General features: G+C 46.6%; 1 protein-coding gene and 1 pseudogene across 4 annotated transcripts in view; one reads left to right on the top strand and one right to left on the bottom strand.

The window, feature by feature from the left end:
- Positions 1-20,855, bottom strand: part of TCF20 (transcription factor 20) — a 161,612-nt gene that overhangs the window by 51,663 nt on the left and 89,094 nt on the right. The gene's annotated exons all lie outside the window — the stretch shown is intronic.
- LOC148759004 (ubiquitin-ribosomal protein eS31 fusion protein pseudogene) lies at positions 10,818-19,178 on the top strand (annotated as a pseudogene).

The following is a 20,855-nucleotide window of genomic DNA, read 5'->3' as shown; positions in this document are numbered from 1 at the left end:
AACACAATTGATCTAAAAGCAGAGCCTGTCAAATTCTCCAGGTCCAGTTACAAGGGGAAAAACCCAACTTGAGTTGACATGAGAGCTGCGAAGAGATTCCAGAAAGTAAATACGGATCACAGCTGCAGATGGTCAGTAGCTCCAAACTCGGGGAGCTTGGCCCACTGCTTCCTGAAATCGCTTACGTCTATAACTAGACAAGGGTCTACTACATTGATAGATTAAGTTTGATTATATAATCACATGACCCAAAGCCATCTTTACACATACGTGTAATCTCAGAATCTACAGGAAACCGCTTCTCACCCTCTTCAAAACGTCTCTGCAACAGACCGAGCTCTGCGCTCCAACGAGCCTGCTGGGAACAGTTACCAGCTATGGGAGCGCCTGATTCACACACCAATCATCGGATGCTCACAACACGAAAACCCTCACCTCCCTCCGCAGATGAGGAAACCAAAGCAGAGCCCACAGGCTCCCGAGCAGCACTCTACCCGCTCAGGCCACGTTCTTAACACTCCTGGACCCAGAGGGTCTTGGACGGGTCAGTGACATCTACCACTTGTCCTGTCAGAGGTTGGCCTTGAAAGTGGGTGGCCACCAACAATACTTGTAAGTATGTCCCTCCCCTGAATCCCTCTCACGAGGCTTCCCCCATTACTTGTGAGACTGTCCACAACGATTCTGTCCCCACGGTACTTTCTTGTTCGTGGAGTGCTATCCTAGCTCTCAATGCCATGGGCTTCTCTAGACGATAAAAGGTGGCTGAAGAGTTAAATCCAACAAAAAGACGAAATCCGGCACTTTTCTGAAAAGCTTCCTAGAGAGAATCACTCCATAAATAACTACATGTTGTTTAATTAATCCTTCTGTAACTAAAATCGGGCTTCCGAAAGATTCAAGTGTATAAATACTGTTGCCACTTGCTCCCAATTTTTCCTAAACAGGAGCCAAGAGCTCCAGGCCGCTTACTTTAACATGGGCAAGTCCCCCGCCTTGGGCTGCAGGGCCAGAAACAGATCTGGGTACAACTCCTTCAGGTCTCCTCAGCCTTTCTCCCCCTTCTTATGGCTACATGAAAAAAAAAATCACAGCCAAACACCTCCTGCAGGGTACCGTCACGCTCAATGTTCTCAGTCTACATGAAGTATCTAGCATCAGAAAGTGGGTACAAGCCCATCTATTTTAGGAGTCTCAAGTAAAGCCATCAGGAAAACCAAGCATACCGGCAATTGAAACGTAAACCCAGCGGAACTGTAATTTTAGCATTAGCATATAAAATAATTTCCTAATAGATCATTCCAATACTATCCCATCATTTGAAAAAGCAAAGCATCGGTGTAATCTGTTTCTAGCCTCGTGATTAATGCCAAACGCCTGCATTTCCTTGTTTGGATGAACACAAGCTGCAGTAGTAAAGAAAAGCAGCGGCTCCAAAGGAAGCAAGTCGCCCACAGGAATATGTGTACACACCCCGAAAAAGGGTTACTAACACCTCCCTCCCCCACTCGCCCTTGTCCTGACTTTCCCGGTTCTGGTTTTCTTGCACTTTCCTAACTTTCTGAATGGTTTCAGAAAGCCCGTGGAGGCGTACTAGTTAGTGAGTGGGGTCCGGCACGTTTGATGTCCACACACCGGCCTCCCTGCGACCACTGCTCCCAGCCTGTGGGCGCTCTGCACCCCATCCTATCGCGGGCCGAGGACTACAGTCCACAGAAAACCCACATGAGCTTCCTCTGTCCTCCTTCCTTCAATGTCCAACCTCATGCGACTCCCCATTCCAGCCTCTTCTCCACAATGTTCTCCACTGTCCTTTCAAGAACCTGCTTCCTCTTTCATTTCAGGTTTAACCACTGCTTTTCTGCTTATTTTCCTTCCTTGCCTTGAAAAACGTGCTTTAATCCTCAAGACATTGACAACACGTATGTTTCTAGTTATAGTTATGGCCCCTGTCAGGTGGATTATTCTGTTTGCCCTCCAGCCTCACTCCTCACCCATCTTCTCCACGGCCCCTCTGGCTTCCGGCCCAGTTTGGCTGGAATGAGGCAGGTGAGTGAGGAGGACTCCGCTCTCCCAGCACCCACCCCGCAGCCACTGCGGCCGGCTGGCGGGGAACCTCCGGCGGGGCAACCAGAACAGCCCCCTCGTCAGGCGCTTGCGTCCAGGCTGAGACGCAGTAACAAGTCCTGTACTGTCAGCCCGCTTTCTCCATCGTCTCCCAACCCTGCTCCCCTTTGTAAAAGGTCCCAGGTCTGCACTGGTCAATTCGGCGACAGCACGTTCTCCTGCTAAGTTCTCCTCTGCAGACCAGAAGCTGGGCTACCTTTCCAGAACCCCTTTCCAGCACGGTTCTGGGTTAGAGTTGGCAAAGAGAAGCACAAAACAGATGTGGCAGGCAGAAGAAAGGGGAGGCTGAAATTCCCCGGGGAGCCCCCAGGTGGCTGCCGCGGCCCCAGCCCCAGGGCTTCCCGCGAGCTCACGGGAACCGCTCAGTGTGGTGCTCCCTTCAGTCTGAGATGATCAGCAGTAGCTTCCAGGACCTTCCAATGGCTGGGTAAGCCCTTAGTTCTGCTATGAAAAACCACCTCGTACCTGGGGTGGGAAGCGCCCCTTTTCCTGAGTGAACCCTGAATAATACAATTAAGCAAGCGCTCCTCAAATTACCCAGTTTGAGCATGCCATCTGTTTCCTACCAGGACTCTAATACAGTTAGTTCTTCTCTCATCCCTAGGATTTCAGGGTAGAATATTATCACTTGGGGAGCAAGAGACTTCTATTTCATGCAGTATGGCACACCAGCGGGACTAGAAATCCTCCTCAACAAAACACCTAGAAATATCCGACAAAAATCACAGCCAAACTGCAAGCAAGAAACGGCCAGGGTTCAAAACTGGAGGGGATGCTGAGATCAGAGGGGCTAGGACGTGTGTGCGCCGACGGTGGGGGGGTGAGGTCTGCAGGACTTGGCCACATGGCAATGTTTTAACGACCTCGCAGGGACAGAAGACAAGGCCTCCAGCCCTCTTTAGGTGTAAGGGGGAGACAGAATAGTCACTTCCGCACGTAAAGACTGAGCAGTGTCACTTGTCGCTGGAATCATTTCTATAAAGATGATAAAATACTTGTATTCTTAGGCAGGCACCAACTCATTTTCGATGACAAAAATGTTCTTTCCTCAACTGGCCCGACTTACCATGCTCAAAAAAAAACCCACAACCCTCTCAGACAGCCTAAGCAAGAAGCTTTAGAAGAGCCCCACACGCACCCCTGCCTTGAACTCTGCATTTTAGAACCTAACCCTGCTCCTTCTCCATTTCCTGTATTTGCCCTTTGCCTCTCTAGCCCCATCACCGCCATTTTCATCTTTCTTGGATTAGAATCGCAGCTGCAGAAACCCTCCCGCAGCCTCAGTCACCTGAACAGTTTGGCTTCACCTGCCATTGACAGCACTGCCCCCCGCATGCCTTCAAGGCCTCTGGCATCTTCCCAACCCAATTCCTGCTCTGCTCCATCCTCTCAAACCAACCAAGCGACCCGCTGGGTCCCCTTGGTGGCATCACCCCAACTCTATCACAAGCCATACACTGTACTGGGTGCTTTACATAAATATGTTTCATTTTCGTCAAACTCTAAGAAGTATTAGTGCTCCTTTTTGTAAAGTGAGGCCCAGAGAAATTAAACAAGCAAACATTCACAGTAAACAGAGAGGTGGGGTATGGAAGGTCCACCCCAGAGCCCAATCTGTACTTCTGGCAGAAGCCTTCCTTGAATTAGCAGCAAGACTCTCACAAATCAGGAAGCATTTTAGAAAGGCATCTTGAAATGTGCTAGAAGTGAGCTGACTGCTTGTACGTGGATACACCTGTGTTCTCTCCGTTAGGTGTGTTCTCTCTGTTAGGGGCACACAGGCTCTTCCTAAGTAGACCAGACACAAAGATTTGCCCACTGACTTGATTTTTCAAATGCTATGTCCCGTTGGCAGACGGGCAGAGGCTAGACTTTTCTCAGTGACTGGCAGGTGTCTCAGGACAGCTAGGCCTTTAGAAGATGTGTTGATGGTGCTGATTTGCTCCCTGGCTTGGGAGCCCAGAAAGCGGCTTAAGGAACCAACTCAGTGAGAATCTACAAGTCAGTCGTCTTCTAGAGGGAAAGAAACACACTAGGACACTACAGCCCAAAAGGTTTGCTCCCTGAAGGTCACGACTTGTGACCTATCAGTCACACAAGCTATAAAAAATATCCACCTTTACCCATGATCACATACATGCAGGGGGAAAAAAGTGGGGACACAAATTTATAGCTATTAGATTTTCTCAAAAAATTAAGAGATGACATTCCACCAGGGACAAAAAAATAACAGAAGCAGCATGAGTTACTATAACTCTTTCAAAACGCAATTTGGTAATAGTCGTGTATTGCTTAATGATGGGGATTTGTTCTGGGAAACGAGTTGTTAGGTGATTTCATCATAGTGCGAGTATCACAGAGGCACTTACACAACCTAGACGGTCCCACCAACCACACACCTGACTCCATGGGCCAGCACCTGGGCTACAAACCTGTTCGGCACGAGGCCGTACTGACTGAACAGGGGAGACAACTGTAACCAATGGTAAGTATTTGTGCATCTAAACATGTCTAAACATAGAAAAGGCACCGCACAGGTGCGACATAAAAGAGAAAAAGTGGTCCACCTGTGCAGGACAGTTCCGAATGGAGCTCCCAGGACTGGCAGCTGCCCTGGGGGAGTCAGGATATGAACGTGAGGCCTAGGACACACAGGCACCACTGCAGACTTTATAAACACCGTCCACAGGCCCGCCCCCCGCTTCTTTCCAACAGGAACAGAACATGGACGCTGTCAGTGCTGCTCTATGAGTGGGGATGTGCTGGACTCACTGGCAATACTGCGGAGATTCGCTGGTGAAGGCCTCGCCCACTGTCACAGTGACGTCGGGACGGAGTGGAAGGCGGCCTGAGGGTCAGCAGGGAGGAAGTCAGGATGGACAAAGGAACACAGGGCATTGGCACGGCAATGTGGCTCGGGCTACTGCGTGTTGGAGCAGTGGTCACATTGGGAACTTTGTGGCAGTCATTAAAAAAGGGGGTGTTTGTTCAACATGCAGACAGTGGAGAGCGGAAGACTCAGTATTTTGACTTTGATACTAGTTTTTGGTTCCTCCTGGCACAAGAAATAAAATGCATCTATGCTTGACATCATTATTACAACCTGGAAATATGTCCCAAGTACAGGGACAGGCTGGCTGCACACTGTCCCCGAAGGCTCTGCTGGAAACAGCCGTGGCACTTAAGGCTGGTGAGGGCAGCGCCTGAGGACCTGCGTCCTTGTGTAGGTTCTCAGGTCTGTGGCAAAGACATTACAGCAATGAACTCTGAAGACCCTCAAGCTAGGTCTGGGAGGGCTGTGGCGCCCTCTGAACATGCAGCCCGAGGGGGTGGGGTGGGTGACACAAGTCGGGCTGACTGATCGGGAGGTAATGTGTGCACTCAACACTGGGGTGCTGTGACGACAGGGAACCTACTGCCCAGCCCCACAGACGTGGCTCCCGTCAGAGAAAAGAAACTTCCCTTCCGCGGTATTGTAGGGACCACAGCGTACACGCGGCTCGTGTTCACTCAAAGAAAACATCACTATGTGGTGCGTGATGGTAAAAATATTAGTAACTTTTGACCTAGTAATTCTATTTACTATATTTCTATCCTAGGTGACTCTCAAAACAAACAACCAAAGATCAAAGTACAAACATATTCACTCCAATGATATCAATAAGAAAAGGCCGGCAAGAATCTAATTCTTTATCATTTGAAAATGATTAAGCAAATTATGTATGTTTGCTCAACAAAACAGTACTCATTAAAAATCTTATTATGAAGATTCTACGCCATGGGAAATACTCATTATGTATAGTTAGATAAAGAAAGCAGCATATACCAACTCAATACCGTGTTCCCCCGAAAATAAGACCTAACCAGAAAATAAACCGCAGCATGATTTTTCAGGATGCTCGTAATATAAAATAAACCTTAATGCGTCTGTTGGAGCAAAAATTAATATAAGACCCGGTCTTATTTTCAGGGAAATTTTATATTACGAGCATCCTGAAAAATCATGCTAGGACTTATTTTCTGGTTAGGTCTTATTTTCGGGGAAACACGGTACTTAATGTTTTCATTTGTTTTGCGTAAATTATACCTTAATAAAGTTGATGTAAACCAAAGGAAGGAAGGAAAGGAGGGAGGGAGGGAGGGAGGGAGGGAAAGAGAGAGAGAGAGAGAGAGAGAGAGAGAGAGAGAGAGAGAGAGAGAGAGAGAGAGAGAGAAAGAAAGAGAAAGAAAGAAAGAAAGAAAGAAAGAAAGAAAGAAAGAAAGAAAGAAAGAAAGAAAGAAAGAGAAAGAAAGAAAGAAAGAAAAAGAGAACTTATACCTGTGCTATGGCTACAACTGTCTAGAAATCAGACATTCATTTAGTCCAGGCCAAGGAGAACGATATGGAAAAATGAAAACCTTTTAACTTTTCAGAGTGGCAGGATTGTGGACACATTTTCTTCCTTTGCACTTCTACTTACATTAATGCTGTGCAGAAAATAATCACTTTGAAATTTCATTAACCTCATTAAAAAAAATACCTTCACACTATCCCATATCTGGCTCAATCTGCTCCTACGGACTGCAAAGCACTTCCCTGCCCAAGGGGAAGGAGGGAGGCGCTTGCCAGGCAGAATCTCTGCTCCAGGAAACCTGGCACCAACACCACACATGCAGTGTGGTGCCTGAGTGTGCACACAGAAATCACCGCCTCTGAGCTATTTTTCAGAATCAGGCCTAAAAACAGCTGAATTCCACCCCACAGAGGGCAGGCCTATTTTTAGACATAATCTCAAACAGCCTGGAGGCTGCAGCACCCTATTAACTGCTTCCGTAGCTGCAGGGAAATGCCACAAATCAGTTCCTGGTCAGGCCAGGGAGCCGGGGCCCCCCTCCACTCAGTGGCTACCTGTCTAATAGTCACAGGGACATCCCAAGATCAATTCAGATGACCACATATGTGGCAAGACGGCCAAGAGTTCTTGGAAAGGGGGCAAGAGAAGGATGGGGGTGCCAGTGAGGCTAAGTCTGGGCTAGTGGGGCTCCCTGCGGGTTTTCCCTAACTGTGGAGCCTGAGCTTTTAAGATGTTATTGAATTTTTTTTCCATTTAAAGGTTTTGTGAGTGCATGATTTCTAAACCTTCACAGACAAAATCACAAAAAGCAATTAGTGTTGTCACAGGCAAAAAATGTGTCATTTCATAACAGCAAAAAATTAAAAAGATACCAGAGGACTAATCCAAAGTAGATAGAATTGGACAAAAGCGACATGATGAAAATTAGAAACTTCACTGAAGGATCGAAAAAGAAGAGCTCAAAACAAAAACAAACAAGCCAGAAGGACAGACAATGTATCTAGACAAGAAGACCCTGCATCATTCCCGGGGCCCACAGATCAGTTTACAGAACTAAGAGCTCCAATCAAAATCGCAATAGGTATTAAAACCACCTGAAATAATTTCAAACGTACAGAGAAGTACAGGGAATGTACGACACTGCTCACATACCGGTACACCTTCGATAAGATTCCTCAGCTGGTGTTTCACATCCTTTGCTCTATGACTTACGCGCATTCTCTCTCTCTCTCTCTCTCTCCCCAACCCCCCTCCCTCCCTCCCTCCCTCCATTAGCTTTTCCCTGACCTCCGGAGAGCAGGCTGAAGCCCTGAAGCTCTGTCACCCCTACAGATTCTGGTATATATTTCCCAAAACAAGGACACTCTTCTATAACCAGCATACATCCCCCCGTATCAGGAAGTCAACCTTCATACCTCAGCACCAATCCAATCCACAGGCTCCATCCAAATTTGGTGAACTGTCCAACAATGTTTCTTTGTCCTTTCTGGCCCAGAATCCCACCCAGGAAAACAAGCTGTCATGTCTCGCTAGTGTCTTGTCAATCTGGAATGGTCCTCTGTTCTCCCGTCGTCCAGGTTCCTGACAGCACTGCCCTTTCCTTCTGTAGGATGGCCCTCAACCTGTATGTGCACTCGGGGCCCGCTTTCTTGGCAACAACACCAGAGATGGGAGCTGCGCCCCTTCCAGCGCGTCATGTCAGGAGGGACGGGTGGCAAGCCACCCCTCTGAGGAGCTGGCAACCCCATCCACCTGGACAAGCCCATCTCTGCCAGGTTTCTCCACTGTAAAGTCACCACTGTCCTCTGTAACCGGCATCTCGCTGGGAGAACTCCTGAGATGACACCGATATCCTGTTCTTTGCCAAGCACCCACCCGACGACGCCTGCCACGTGGATGAACCACCTGTGAGGCCTGCCAAATGGTGACTCTAGCCCTCATTAGCAGGCACCGCTTTCCCTCCTCACCTATTTATCCATCAACTGTCCCTGATTTGGCCAGTGGAAACCTCTTCAAACTGGCTCCCGTGCCCTTTGACATGTTCCACTCCTTGAGCATTCCCTCACTTCCTGGCACACGATGTACCAGGCTCATCTTGTGTACTTGCCCGCCCCAACCCGCGGAACCAGCATTTCTCCAAGGACATCCGATTCCTTTTAGCGGACGGAAGTATTTGGAAACACAGATCTGGGTGCTAAGGCTGTTCGTTGCTCCTGCGATGCCGCTGCTTCTAGCCAGAATAGAAAAGCACCTACGTATACAGACACCCACACCTGTAACTATTCTGTGTCTACAGTGTTATCTATGTTAAAGAACCCTGAGTTCATACCTCCAACTCCAACCCCACACCCTCAGGGTTCTTTCTAACCTTCCATCTTTGTAATTCCTTCCTGAGACAGTAACCGCTCCCGTTATCTTCATAGACACTTACATACTCGCTTAATCATTTTACTTCCTTCGCTCACTGGAACAATCTCCCAAACTCTGCAGCCTCATCCTTCACGTCTATACCCTTCACCCCTGAGCCACGGGGCTCCCCACTGCCTCTGTGGGGCACCCTCCCATTACGTTTTGATAAATGAATTCTAACAGTTATCTAAAGAAAATGAGCAAAGCTAGTCAAGAAAATGTGGGAAACTATAAAAAACAAAATCAGGAGATATTTGCCCTTCCGTGTATCATAACTTTTTCTCAATTATAATTAAAATAAATGAGAAGGTGTTGGTATAACAGCTACCTTTCTGGGAGAAAAATAACTGTGCTAGACCCCATCTCACAATAGCCATAAAAATAAACTCCAGGTGAATTAAAAAGCTACACATCACACACACACACAAAAGCAGACATGGTGGTTTTAGAAGACAGCACTAATAATCCTAGGGAACCACACTGACATTCAGTTTTGAGTTTCCAAATTCCATCCCTCACTAAAGGGAACCTGGGCTTCTTGGGAAAATGGCTGATTTTCCAAGGGGCAGGCAAAGTACAGTTGTGGGCCTGCAATGCTCTTCTGTGCCAGAAAGCGAGCATATGCTGTCAGCCGAGAAGGGACACGTCAAACCAGCCTGAGGGGGTACTTCAGATTTTATAGGACCAAACTTTTTCTTCTTTTATTTACTGTATTAGGTAAATTAACAATGGAAGTTTTCCAAATTAGCTCTCAAGCTCCATATGTATAAACAGATAAATTTAAGAATATACAGTAGTCCCCTCCTTATCCACAGGGCACATGATCCAAGACCCCAGTGGATGCCTGAAACCTCAGATAGCACCAAACACTGTATATACGTTTTTCCTATACATAGGTACCTATGGTAGTTTAATTTATAAATGAGGCACAGTAAGAGATTAGCAACAATAACTAAAATAGAACAAATGTAACAGTGTAGTGTAACAAAAGTCATGAGAATGTGGTCTCTCTCCCAAGGTATCTCACTGCAGTGTTCTCACCTTGTCACCTGAAGGAAGCACTTCACTGCTTCTCTTTGGCGTCTCCGAACTGCCAGCATCACTGCTCTGGAGCTTTGGGGCCTTTATTAAGTAAAATAAGGGTGACCTGAACACAAGCACCGTGACATTGACAGTCGATCTGATCACGGAGACGGCTACTGACTAACAGGCGAGGCGTGTGTACGGTGGGGACACGCTGGACAAAGGGGTGACTCACGTCCCAAGTGGGACGGCTTTAGATGGCGGGAAATTTCATCACGCTGCTCAGAAGGGTGTTCAATTTCAAATTTATGGAACTTCTGCTGCCCAAATGTGCTTCAGACCCCCCGGTCTCTGCCCACGTTTGCCCACCTGCACCACTGAACAACCCAGACTCTTCTGTCAAGCCCGGCTCCAACGCCCTTGCTTTGGGAGGCGTCTCCCAGTGAGTCAATCACCCTGTCTCTGTCCTCACAGCTCCTGGCAGCACCGAGCAGTGGGAAGGGCGGGGAGGGACCCGGAACCCACAGTCAGGTTCCCAACTGTGTTTTGCAGTTTCTGCTCATGACACCTTGAGCAAATGACTTCTTTGCGCCGAGTTTTCCCAACTGTAGAAATGCCCCTGGAGTTTGCCCTTGGCAGGGCGAATGGATACATTGTAGTCTTCTGCCAAGACTTCTACTCACACTGGAAGCAAGCTTCATCTGACAAACTGCAAAACAATGTGTAAGTCCAGAAAATGGCTGGAAAGGATACATACCAAAACATTACCGTTTCCCGAAAATAAGACCTAGCCGGACAATCAGCTCTCATGCCTCTTTTGGAGCAAAAATTAATATAAGACCTGGTATTATATTATATTATATTATATTATCTGATATTATATTATACTATATTACATTATATTATACCCGGGTCTTATATTAATTTTTGCTCCAAAAGATGCATTAGAGCTGACTGTCCGCTAGGTCTTATTTTTGGGGAAACACGGTAACTAGGGGATGATTTTTTTTACTTGTTTGACTTAAGCCTATATGCATGTGTTGCTTACATAAAAGTTTTTAAAGCGTTTCTGAGCTGCCATCTGCGGTGGAACCACCACCAAGATGCAGATTTTCGTGAAAACCCTTACTGGGCAGACCATCACTCTGGAGGTTGAATCCTTGGCTACAATAGAAAACGTAAAGGCCAAGATCCGGGATAAAGAAGGAATTCCTCCTGCTCAGCAAAGACTGAGCTTTGCTGGCAAGCAGCTGGAAGGTGGACGTACTTTGGTTACTACAGTCCGAAGGCATCCACTCTTCACCTTGTGCTGAGCCCTCGTGAGGATGCTAAGAAGAGGAGGAAGAAGGCTTACAGCACTGCCAAGGAGAATAAGCACAGACAAGGAAGCTCACGCTGTAAGATTTCAGGATGAGAACGGCAAAACCAGCTGCCTTTGTCGGGAGTGCCCCTCCGATGCATGTGGTGCTGGAGTTTTTAGGACCAGCCCCTTTGACAGACATTATTGTGGCAAATATTGTCTGACCTACTGCTTCGACAAACCAGAAGACAAGGAATTGTGCCTGGGTTAATAAAAGACATGAACTAACACTAAAAAAAGTTTTAAAGAAAAATGAAGTAAGGTTGTAAAAAGCCCGTAGCAGAAGAGTTTGGCACACAGCAGCTACGGGAAATGGAGCTACGAGGGTGAGTGAGGAGGGTAGGAGAGGACCGGAGCGAGGATTCAGGTAAATACCGACACAGCAAAAAGAAGGAATAAGGAAGGTCCCTGCCCTCATGTCTAACGGGACACATTTATGTCCATTTGAACAAATACTGCATTCCAGGTACTGCTTCTAGGTTCTGGGGAGACAGCCATGAATGAGGCTGAAAACTCCATGAAAACGGCATTCAAACAGACAAAATAATGAACAAATAAACATACGCCAGGAACTAAGAAAAGCTCACGGAGAAATAAGGGAGGCTAAGGGGACAGAGAGAAGGGCGGGATTTAAACAAGATGGTGGAGGCCAGCCTCCTTGAGGAGGTGACGTGTGAGCAGAGACTCCAACGAGATGAGGGCCCAGAGCGCAAAGACCTGTGCGAAGGCCAGAAGCAGGAGCTTGGTGAGAGGAACAAGGCGCCGACGTGGCAAAGCCAGATGCAAGGAGAGCAGAGGGACAAGCAGCCAGGGAAAGGGGCCCTGAGTACACGGGACCCACACACACACTGTGGGTCCCCAGACCAGCAGCACTGCCGTCTGGGGGCCTGCGGGAGAGGCAGCGTCCGCACGTTAACGAGCTTACCCGTGAGTTGCACACACAGCACAGTCTCAGAAGTACTAAAATGAAGGACCTGGTAAGTAAGCCACGTAAGAATTTTGGATTTTATTAGAAGGCTTTGGCGGGTTTTGAGCTAGAGTGACACACTCTGGTTTCAATTCTCAGATGGCCACTCTGGCTGTTTTGTGGAAAACAGACTTGGGAGGGGCCAGGGCAGAAGCAGGGAGTTAGTTAAGGAGCTATTTTGGTCGCCTGGGTAAGGGATGTTGGCGGCACAGACGAATGTGGTGTTGATGGAGGTGGTGATATGCAGTGAAATAAAGGGTGGATTTTGAAGTTAGAGCCAACGGAAATTGCTAATGGATCAGAAGTGGATGTGAGGGACACGACGATGACAAACAGCAGCAGCAGCAGCAGCTGAGCGGCAGCCACTGCTCTGTGCCCTTTACAGGTGAAAACTCATCCGATCTACCCAACAGCCCCATGAGGCGCTCGCAGCAGACAACCCCTCTGTATTAAAATAAAGGCAATGAGGCAGGAAAGGGGTTAGTAACTAAGTGCCCAAGGCCTCAAAGCTCGTCGATGGCAGCAACAGGTCTGAGCACAGGCAGCAGGTGTGGGAGCCTGTGCCCCAGCAGTGCCCCACTGAGCAACTGTGACAACGCACCCCTCGTGGAGAGGGACGAGGCGGGGAGTGGGGCAGGCTGAAGGGATGGAGCGGGAGTGCGTTGCGCTGCTGGACTCGGTAACTCGGAGATTCCTAGCGGACATCCAAGTGGAGATGCCAGGTGGAGGGCTGGCATGTCTGGAGCTCAGGGGAAAAGTGGGGATGGAGATATAAATGGGAAGGTCATCAGTAGAAACAGTACTTAAAGCCAAAGGAGGGGATGAGATCACACAGAGCAGTTTTTCAAACTGAAGGTTGCGAAATCAATTTAGTGGGTCATGAACAGCACTTCAAAAAAATGAACTAGAACAGAATGGAAAATAACAGAGTCCATGGCTCAGCGTAAGAGGAAGTATAAGAACTGTTCTGTGAAGCTGTGTCAGTTGTGAGTGTCTACGCGCATAAGCAAGTGTTGTGTGTGCACCAGGCTGGGATCTGGTTTGGTCAAAAGAAAAGGTTTAAAGCCACTGGCCAGGGCCTATGCGTAGGATCGACCCCTAAATCACTCCAACATTAGAGGCTGGGAAGGAGGGCCAGAAGCCAGAAAAGGAGAGTAAGGGAAGGAACAGCCAGTGAGAAAGGAGGAAAAGCTATGTGGGCTCCCAGAACCATGTGTGACATGCTGGCCACCAGACGTGCTGGGGAGCGTTGTGTGCTGTGACCCCAAACGGGTGTGCAAAATAATTATGGGATGGAGAGGTAAGCACACAGCGCTGTGGGAGCGCGGGGGCCGGTGACCTGTTTCAGGCCTGGTGGCTGAGAGCAGGAGAGAGAGAGGAGATGAAGATTTTTAGACCCCGAGTTTGAGAGGCCAGCAGGATATCCAGTCTATCATTTCCATAGCAGCAACTATCCTCCACGAGGCCTGAGACTAGAGGGGTGACGAAGACACCGTTCTGCTCTGGAAGAGAAGACAGACGACAAGGCGAGGTCAGGGCCCCCGAGGGCGCTAAGAGGTGAGGCCAGGGCACGGGCCTCTTCCTCTCCAAGCACCTCTCACTCCTGGCCAAGCCACGGCCACCGCTCTGTGCAGGCCGTGCACTCAGGGCCTGTCCTCCGGCCTCCTGACTTGTGCTTTGCCCCTCAGAAATGTTCCCAAATCGCCACCATTCCTCAAGGCCTGCCTCACATCAGGAGACGCTCAGCTCAGTGAGCTCGCCGTCCCCGCACAGACACCGCATCTGTCCACACAGCACTACCGGCTGCCTGGGCCCTGCCAGGTGTCCTTACTTCCCCACTTCATGTGAGCACCTCCGCTCCCCGCCGAGGACGCGCACCGCTGAAGGCGTGTAACAGGTGTCTGACATGTGCAGGCGCTCTAACAGCCAAGCACATACTCGCTTCCCCCCTACAAGACTTCCCGCGAATCCAAGATTCAGCACTGGTACTGAAACAGATCCGATCAGATTCTTAGGATGACACGCAGCCTAGTCTCGTCTTCCAGGCGTGCCACACAGCCTCCCCTTTCCCTGCTTCCCAAACGCCCTAAGCTGGCACAACGGCAGTCAAAACAAAGGGAGAAAACAAAAATGTACAGAGATGAAATTAAAGGGAAACATTCACCAAACTGTTGACAATAGCTGTCTTTGGGGATGGGGCTGCAAGGGACAGTCACCCTCTAGGAACAGGTTTCATGAACATGTTAAACTTTAAAACAAGAAATAAAATTTCATAATGGTAGCTATTTTTACTGAGTGCTTACACTGTATGCCAGGCAATACAGTCCCATTGAATCTTAACAAGTCTATGATGTATTTATTGGCCATTCTGCAGATGGGGAAACTGAGTTTCAGAAAGTTTAAACCTCAGAAGGTTACACAGCTAGTCAGCGAAGAAGGAATGCTCAGACTTAACCCAGATCCATCAAAGAAGGTGCCCTTAACCTCTCCTGTTCCTATCTGAGCCCTGCTCTGTGTGTTGCCCAGTGCTCGGGCATATACCGTTGGCAGCCTTTCCTTTGTCCCAGCTGCTCCTTCTGCCCGAGGAATATTCACCTGCTGACATACCACTCCCCTGTCAAGTCGAGTGCAAACCCTGCCTCCCCGCTGACCCTCGTGAGCACACTACGGCCGACATCATCTGAATTACGTCCCCCTGTTTCCCACACAGCCTGGCACTTCGTCCTCTGCCAGGCACACAGCAAGTATTCAAATGCTGGGGGAATTAAGTTGACATTATAAATTCTCCTTCTGACAAAAGCACAGATAACAGATGGAGACCCAAAGTTTCCATCTGTGAAGGAACTGAATCCCGACAACGGGTCCCTATAACGACCCCCACTCCCACCCCCCTCCCTGCTGGGAGCCTCACTTCTCACTGAGGCCTAAGGAGGCAGGTGATCTGCACCTCAGCCTCCAAGGAGCTGAACATAATCCATCACTTCTGATGAATAAAATTACTTAACTTACTAGTCAAAAATGTAAATAACGTGACTCAAAAGGTATTCTTTAAAGTATTTTGAAAATTAGCTACCTTTTGGAAGAAAGCACTTATTAAGTTCAGCACGAAGAAATGTAAAAACACTAAAAGATACTTTACATGTACATGACCATGGAGACACCTGAGCCCGTGAACCAGACCTGCTTCAAATGCAAAAAGCTCCTCTTACCACCACCCGACCACAGCTGGATTTACGACTAGAAGTGGAGTCTAAACAGCACAGTGTAAACAAAGGCAGGGCCCAACAGTCCGAGAAAGGAGACACAGGATGGGACACACCGATTTGGACATGTCCTTGGCCTTCTTGGGCAAAGCAATGAGACACGCAGGCAACCAAAGCATTAAGATTTGATTTTATTGGAGGTGCCAACACCATAGGTCAACCTGTCAGATGAAGCAAAAGGCAGAACTGAGTTCTAACGGGTGCAGTCCACTCCAGATAAAAGCCAATGGACCTTTTTACAGTTTATGGGGTCCTCTCCATATGGCTGGGGATGCAAGCACGGGAGGAATATTTTCTGGATGATTAATTCCTGCGAAAGAGCACAGGCGTTAGGACAGAGTGAGCCGACATTCTACATTTTGCACTGTTGCCTCAAACTCACCACAACTCCAAAATACTGAGAAACAATGTGTCAGTTCTTGCTAAATGCATCTATAAACTAAGCTCCTTCTAAAGATTACTGAGCTTCTCACTAAAAACAAATAGAAAAACAGAAGACAAACCAAAATTTAAAAAACCCTATGAAAATCCGACCTCTATAAATAGCTCAAAGGATTGGTTCAAACACATTACAAGCGTAAAAACTAACCAACTCAGAACTAAAGAGAAAGGCTCACCTCTAAGTCTCCAGGAAGAGCCTCAAAATTAATTTAAGGTTGAAAGATTCTGAAGAAATAAAAAGGCACATCATTTCAGTAGCATCAGATCTTTGTGAGTATCTTGAGCTCTAGACCGTATTCTGGGTTCTCATTTCATTTCAAAAAGGAAAAAAAAAGGGCAATCCATAATCGCAATAAGGAGGGTGCCAAGTTACACATACACAAGGCACTGAGAGACAAAAGGAACTCCTGACAACCGTCGGCTGTCTCTCCCGGCTGTCTCTCCCGAGAGACGTGAGGAGCAAAACCCACAACCCTCCCTGGATGAGGGTATTAGAGGGAAGACAGGACTGGGCGCCCGTCGGCACACACGCCGCTCTGCTCTGGGCCAGCGAGCGCTTCAGCACTGCTTTCTTACCTAGAGTCGGACTAAATGTCCTGAAGAAAGAGACCAAGAAAAACATGTTCAAGAAAAAAAAAAAGATCCCCTGGAATAGAATTTCATTTCAGCAGGCAAAACGAGCAAGAACACAGCTTTACTTTGGCAAGGGACAACTGCTCCCCCTATTAAACTCATTTTCAATGGATTCTCCTGGGTGATGCATTGGAAAACACACTATATTTAGAATCAGGAAACCTATATTTAAATATTCTAGTTTTGCCACTTTCCTCATTTGCAGAATGGAGTTCAGCTAACCTTGCTGCCTCCCAGGAATGTTCCACAATAAACCTGTGCACTGCCAAATACCGCGTAAATTAAAATGATCATTATTAGTATTGCCTTCCTCTCTCACTTTCGCAGGTAAAAGTCTGAACCAATGACAAAACAGGCAAAAGGCAAGCAACAAGGAAAAAACTGGAAGAGGGGTCAGCTATCAATCAATCGATCAAATGAAACACAACAAAAGAAACCTGAACAAATGAAATAACTAACTACTATGACTGATAGAAAGCCACTCTGCGAGCATTCATCTCTACGCCATTCCATTCGCTAATTAAGAAAGCTCGCACAGCCTGCGATGTACAGTCCATTCATAAAAATCACAGCAGGGTTAAATCCTCATCAGCCCTCCTAGTTCAGAATCAAAATGCCAAAGGAGGACATTGTTACTCTATAGGCAAAAGCCTCAAGACCAATCCCCACTCTCCCCACGGAGGCGCAGCCACCTGACCGCTGCAGACCCACTCGGAGGCAGTTGCTCTCTGGAGAGCAGAAGTGTGTCTGCCTTCGCTGACCAACTGGCATGAAATTAGTAAACACCAACCTCAGTCATTCTGAAATAAGGCCACAGAGCACAGGTGGCTGATGGGAAGGCGCCAGCATTTGCAATCCCAAATTTTGAAAATAAAAGCCAAATGGATATAAACATTTCCTGAAAATCAGCTATTTCCAAATTTTCTGGATGGTTATAATAATGGCTAAAATTTATCTACTGATTATTATGAGTCAGGCAACATTCTAAAAGCTTTAGTTATTAACTAATTTAATCAGCACAACCACAGGTAAGTACGATTACTAGTTCCTATGTTTTTACATTTTATTTTTAATTGGGGAGTATTGGGGAACAGTGTGGTTTTCCAGGACTCATCAGCTCCAAGTCAAGTCATCGTTTTCTTTCTTTTTTTTTTTTTTCAATCTGGCTGTGGAGGGCACAGCTTACTGGCCCATGTGGGAATCGAACCGGTGACCTTGGTGTTATGAGCTCTGCGCTCTAACCAACAGAGCCAGCTGGCCGCCCTATTTCCATTTTTTTTTTTTTAGACAAGAAAGCAGAGGCACACAATAGTTATTTGCTTAAGGTCACACCGCTCAGAAGCAGCAGAGCTGGGTTCAGAACTCAGGCAGCGGGTCTGGAATCCATGCTCCAGACACAGATTCTTGGAGGATCCTCCAGCCAACGCTGCTCGGCTGACCTGACCAGCTGTCCCCCTTATACTCACTGTCACACGGAGATGTACACGAGACGAGAGTGTAGTGTCTCTCACCTTATGGTCACTTGTTTAAAGGTGAACATTAGAATACCAGGAGCCCGTGAAAATAAGGCCTCCCCTTTTGCATCCAGTAACAATGCACTAAATAATTTCACAAAGACAAACTGGATGAAACATACACACGTCTTTTTTAAAGTAACCAAAAGCTAAAAAGAGAGTGAGGAATTACCAAGTCAATACCCTGGAAAGAAGGGAAATCCCAAGAGGTGAGACCTGGGGCAACTGCTGGGCCGCCAGAGCTGGTCAAGACGCCCGTGGTATGTGCCCCTTCGAGGGCCCTGCCTGGGAGACACTCGGTAAGCTGCCCCCACCAAAGCAGCGGGCTGGGGCCCCAAATGGCTGCGTCCCAGCAGTAAGAGTGAACTGGAAGTAAATCAGCCTCCCATGGACTCGGCTTCGAATCACCTGGTTAGTCCAGGAAATCTCAAACTCTCAACTTGGAGTAAAGTGATCCTGGTTTGCTAGTGCCCCCAGGCACCTGGAAAAAGGCAAAGAAAATCCTCCCTGGGAACAGGCGTCAAGTCTCTAATTATTTCTATAAATAATATATAATATTTCAAATACCATGTCCGGGACACAAACATACAAAAAGACAAAACACCATGAGTAAGAACCATCATAAACAGTCAGACTCCAGATAATAGAATTGAGAGAAGATTGTAAAACAACTATATTTACTCTGTTTTAGGAAATAAAAACCAGCTTGAAAAATTTAGCAGGGAACCTGAATCCATAAAAAGCAACATAGCAGATGTGAAAAGAACCCAAACTGAAAAATACAATATACCCATCCACTGAGTTCTTAATTTCAATAAAACTCAAATTAAACAGAAAATTCGTTAAATGGTAGATAGATCAAAGAAACTACCCAGAATGAGAAATAGAAACAGATAAAAATTATAGGAGAAAGAACAAATTACAAAAAAGTTTAACATATCCATATAACTGGATCTCAGGATGAGGAAAAAATGAGGGCAAAGCAATATGTGGAAAGAACTGCCAGGAATTCTCGAGAACAGATAAACCATGTCAAGCCACGGACTCAAGAAGCCTGGTAAATATGCGATCAGTGATCTCTATTATCCTAGAATGTCTTCCAAAAATGGCATTACCTGTTCTGGAAGTACAGTGCTACAGCTAACTAAACAAATATCTACTGTGGTCCTACTAGGGGCCAGACACAGAGGATACAAAGACATAACGCTCCTAGCAGGTAAGGAGTTCTAGGGCAAGCACTTAAAAGAGACATGTTAAATCATAATAATCTCATACTCCCTCTACTTACGTGCTACCAAAAAGAAGAAAAAGAACAGAAAAAGACAGGAAGACAATGCCAGAAAGACCCACATATATATGGACAGATAATTTCAACAAAGGAGCCAAAAACATACAATGGAGAAAACAAAGTCTCTTCAATAAACGGTGCTGGGAAAATTGGAATGCCACGTGCAAAAGAATGAAACTAGACTGCTACCTGTCATCACGTACCACAATTAACTGAAAGATTTAAACATAAGACCTGAAACAATAAACTGCATTGAAGAAAGCATAGGTACTAAATTGATGGACTTTGGGTTCAAAGAGGGTTTTATGAATTTGACCTCAAAGGCAAGGTAAATATAAGCTAAAATATAATAAATGAATGGGACTATATCAAACTAAAAAGCTTCTGTGCAGCAAAAGAAACCATCAACAAAACAAAGAGGCAACCAACCAAATGGGAGAAGATATTTGCAAACAACACCTCCAATAAGGGGCTAACATCCAAAATATGTAAGAAACTCATACAACTCAACAACAAAAAAGACAGACAATCCAATTAAAAAATGGGCAGAGCACATGAACAGAAACTCCTCCCAACAAGACATACAAATGGCCAACAGATATATGAAAAAAATGTTCTACTTCCCTAGCTATTAGGGAAATGCAAATAAAAACCACAATGAGGTATCACCTCACCCCAGTCAGAATGGCTGTTATCAACAAGGCAAATAATAACAAGTGTTGGAGAGGCTGTGGAGAAGGAACCCTCATACACTGCTGGTGGGACTGCAGACTGGTGCAGCCGCTATAGAAAACAGTGTGGAGGTTCCTCAGAAAATTAAGAATAGAATTACCATATCACCCAGCAATCCCTCTCCTGTGTATCTACCCAAAAAATCTGAAAACATTTATCTGTAAAGATACACGTGCTCCAATGTGCATTGCAGCATTATTTACAGTGGCCAAGACATGGAAACATCCAAAGTGTCATTCGATAGATGACTGGATAATGAAGATGTGGTACATATACACAACGGAACACTACTCTACCATGAGAAAAGATGAAATAGTGCCATTTGTGGTAACATGGATGGATCTTGAGATTATTATGCTAAATGAAATAAATCAGACAGAAAAAACCGAGAACCCTATGACTTCACTCATATGTGGGGCATAAAACTGAAAGCAAGAAAGGAACAAGACAAACAAACAAAACTCACAGGCACAGACAACAGTTTAGTGGTTGCCAGAAGGCACGGGGGGCGGGGGTGGGGGTAGTGGAAGAGGGTAAAGGGGGTCAAATACATGGTGATGGAAGGAGAACTGATGCTGGGAGGAGACCACATAACGCGATACACAGATGATGTGTTACAGAATTGTGCACTTGAAAACTATGTAGTTTTGTTGACCATTGTCACCCCAATAAATTGCAATTAAAAAAAATGCCAGAAAGAAATCTTTAAAAAGAAAGTGGATTAAACTTCCAAGCCACAAAACTAAAAGGCACTGGCAGGGGTA

Source organism: Rhinolophus sinicus, chromosome 1 (assembly GCF_057876585.1).
Source record: "Rhinolophus sinicus isolate RSI-liver-muscle chromosome 1, RSI-T2T, whole genome shotgun sequence".
Classification (NCBI taxonomy): domain Eukaryota; kingdom Metazoa; phylum Chordata; class Mammalia; order Chiroptera; family Rhinolophidae; genus Rhinolophus; species Rhinolophus sinicus.
This window is presented reverse-complemented; position numbering and strand designations above follow the sequence as displayed.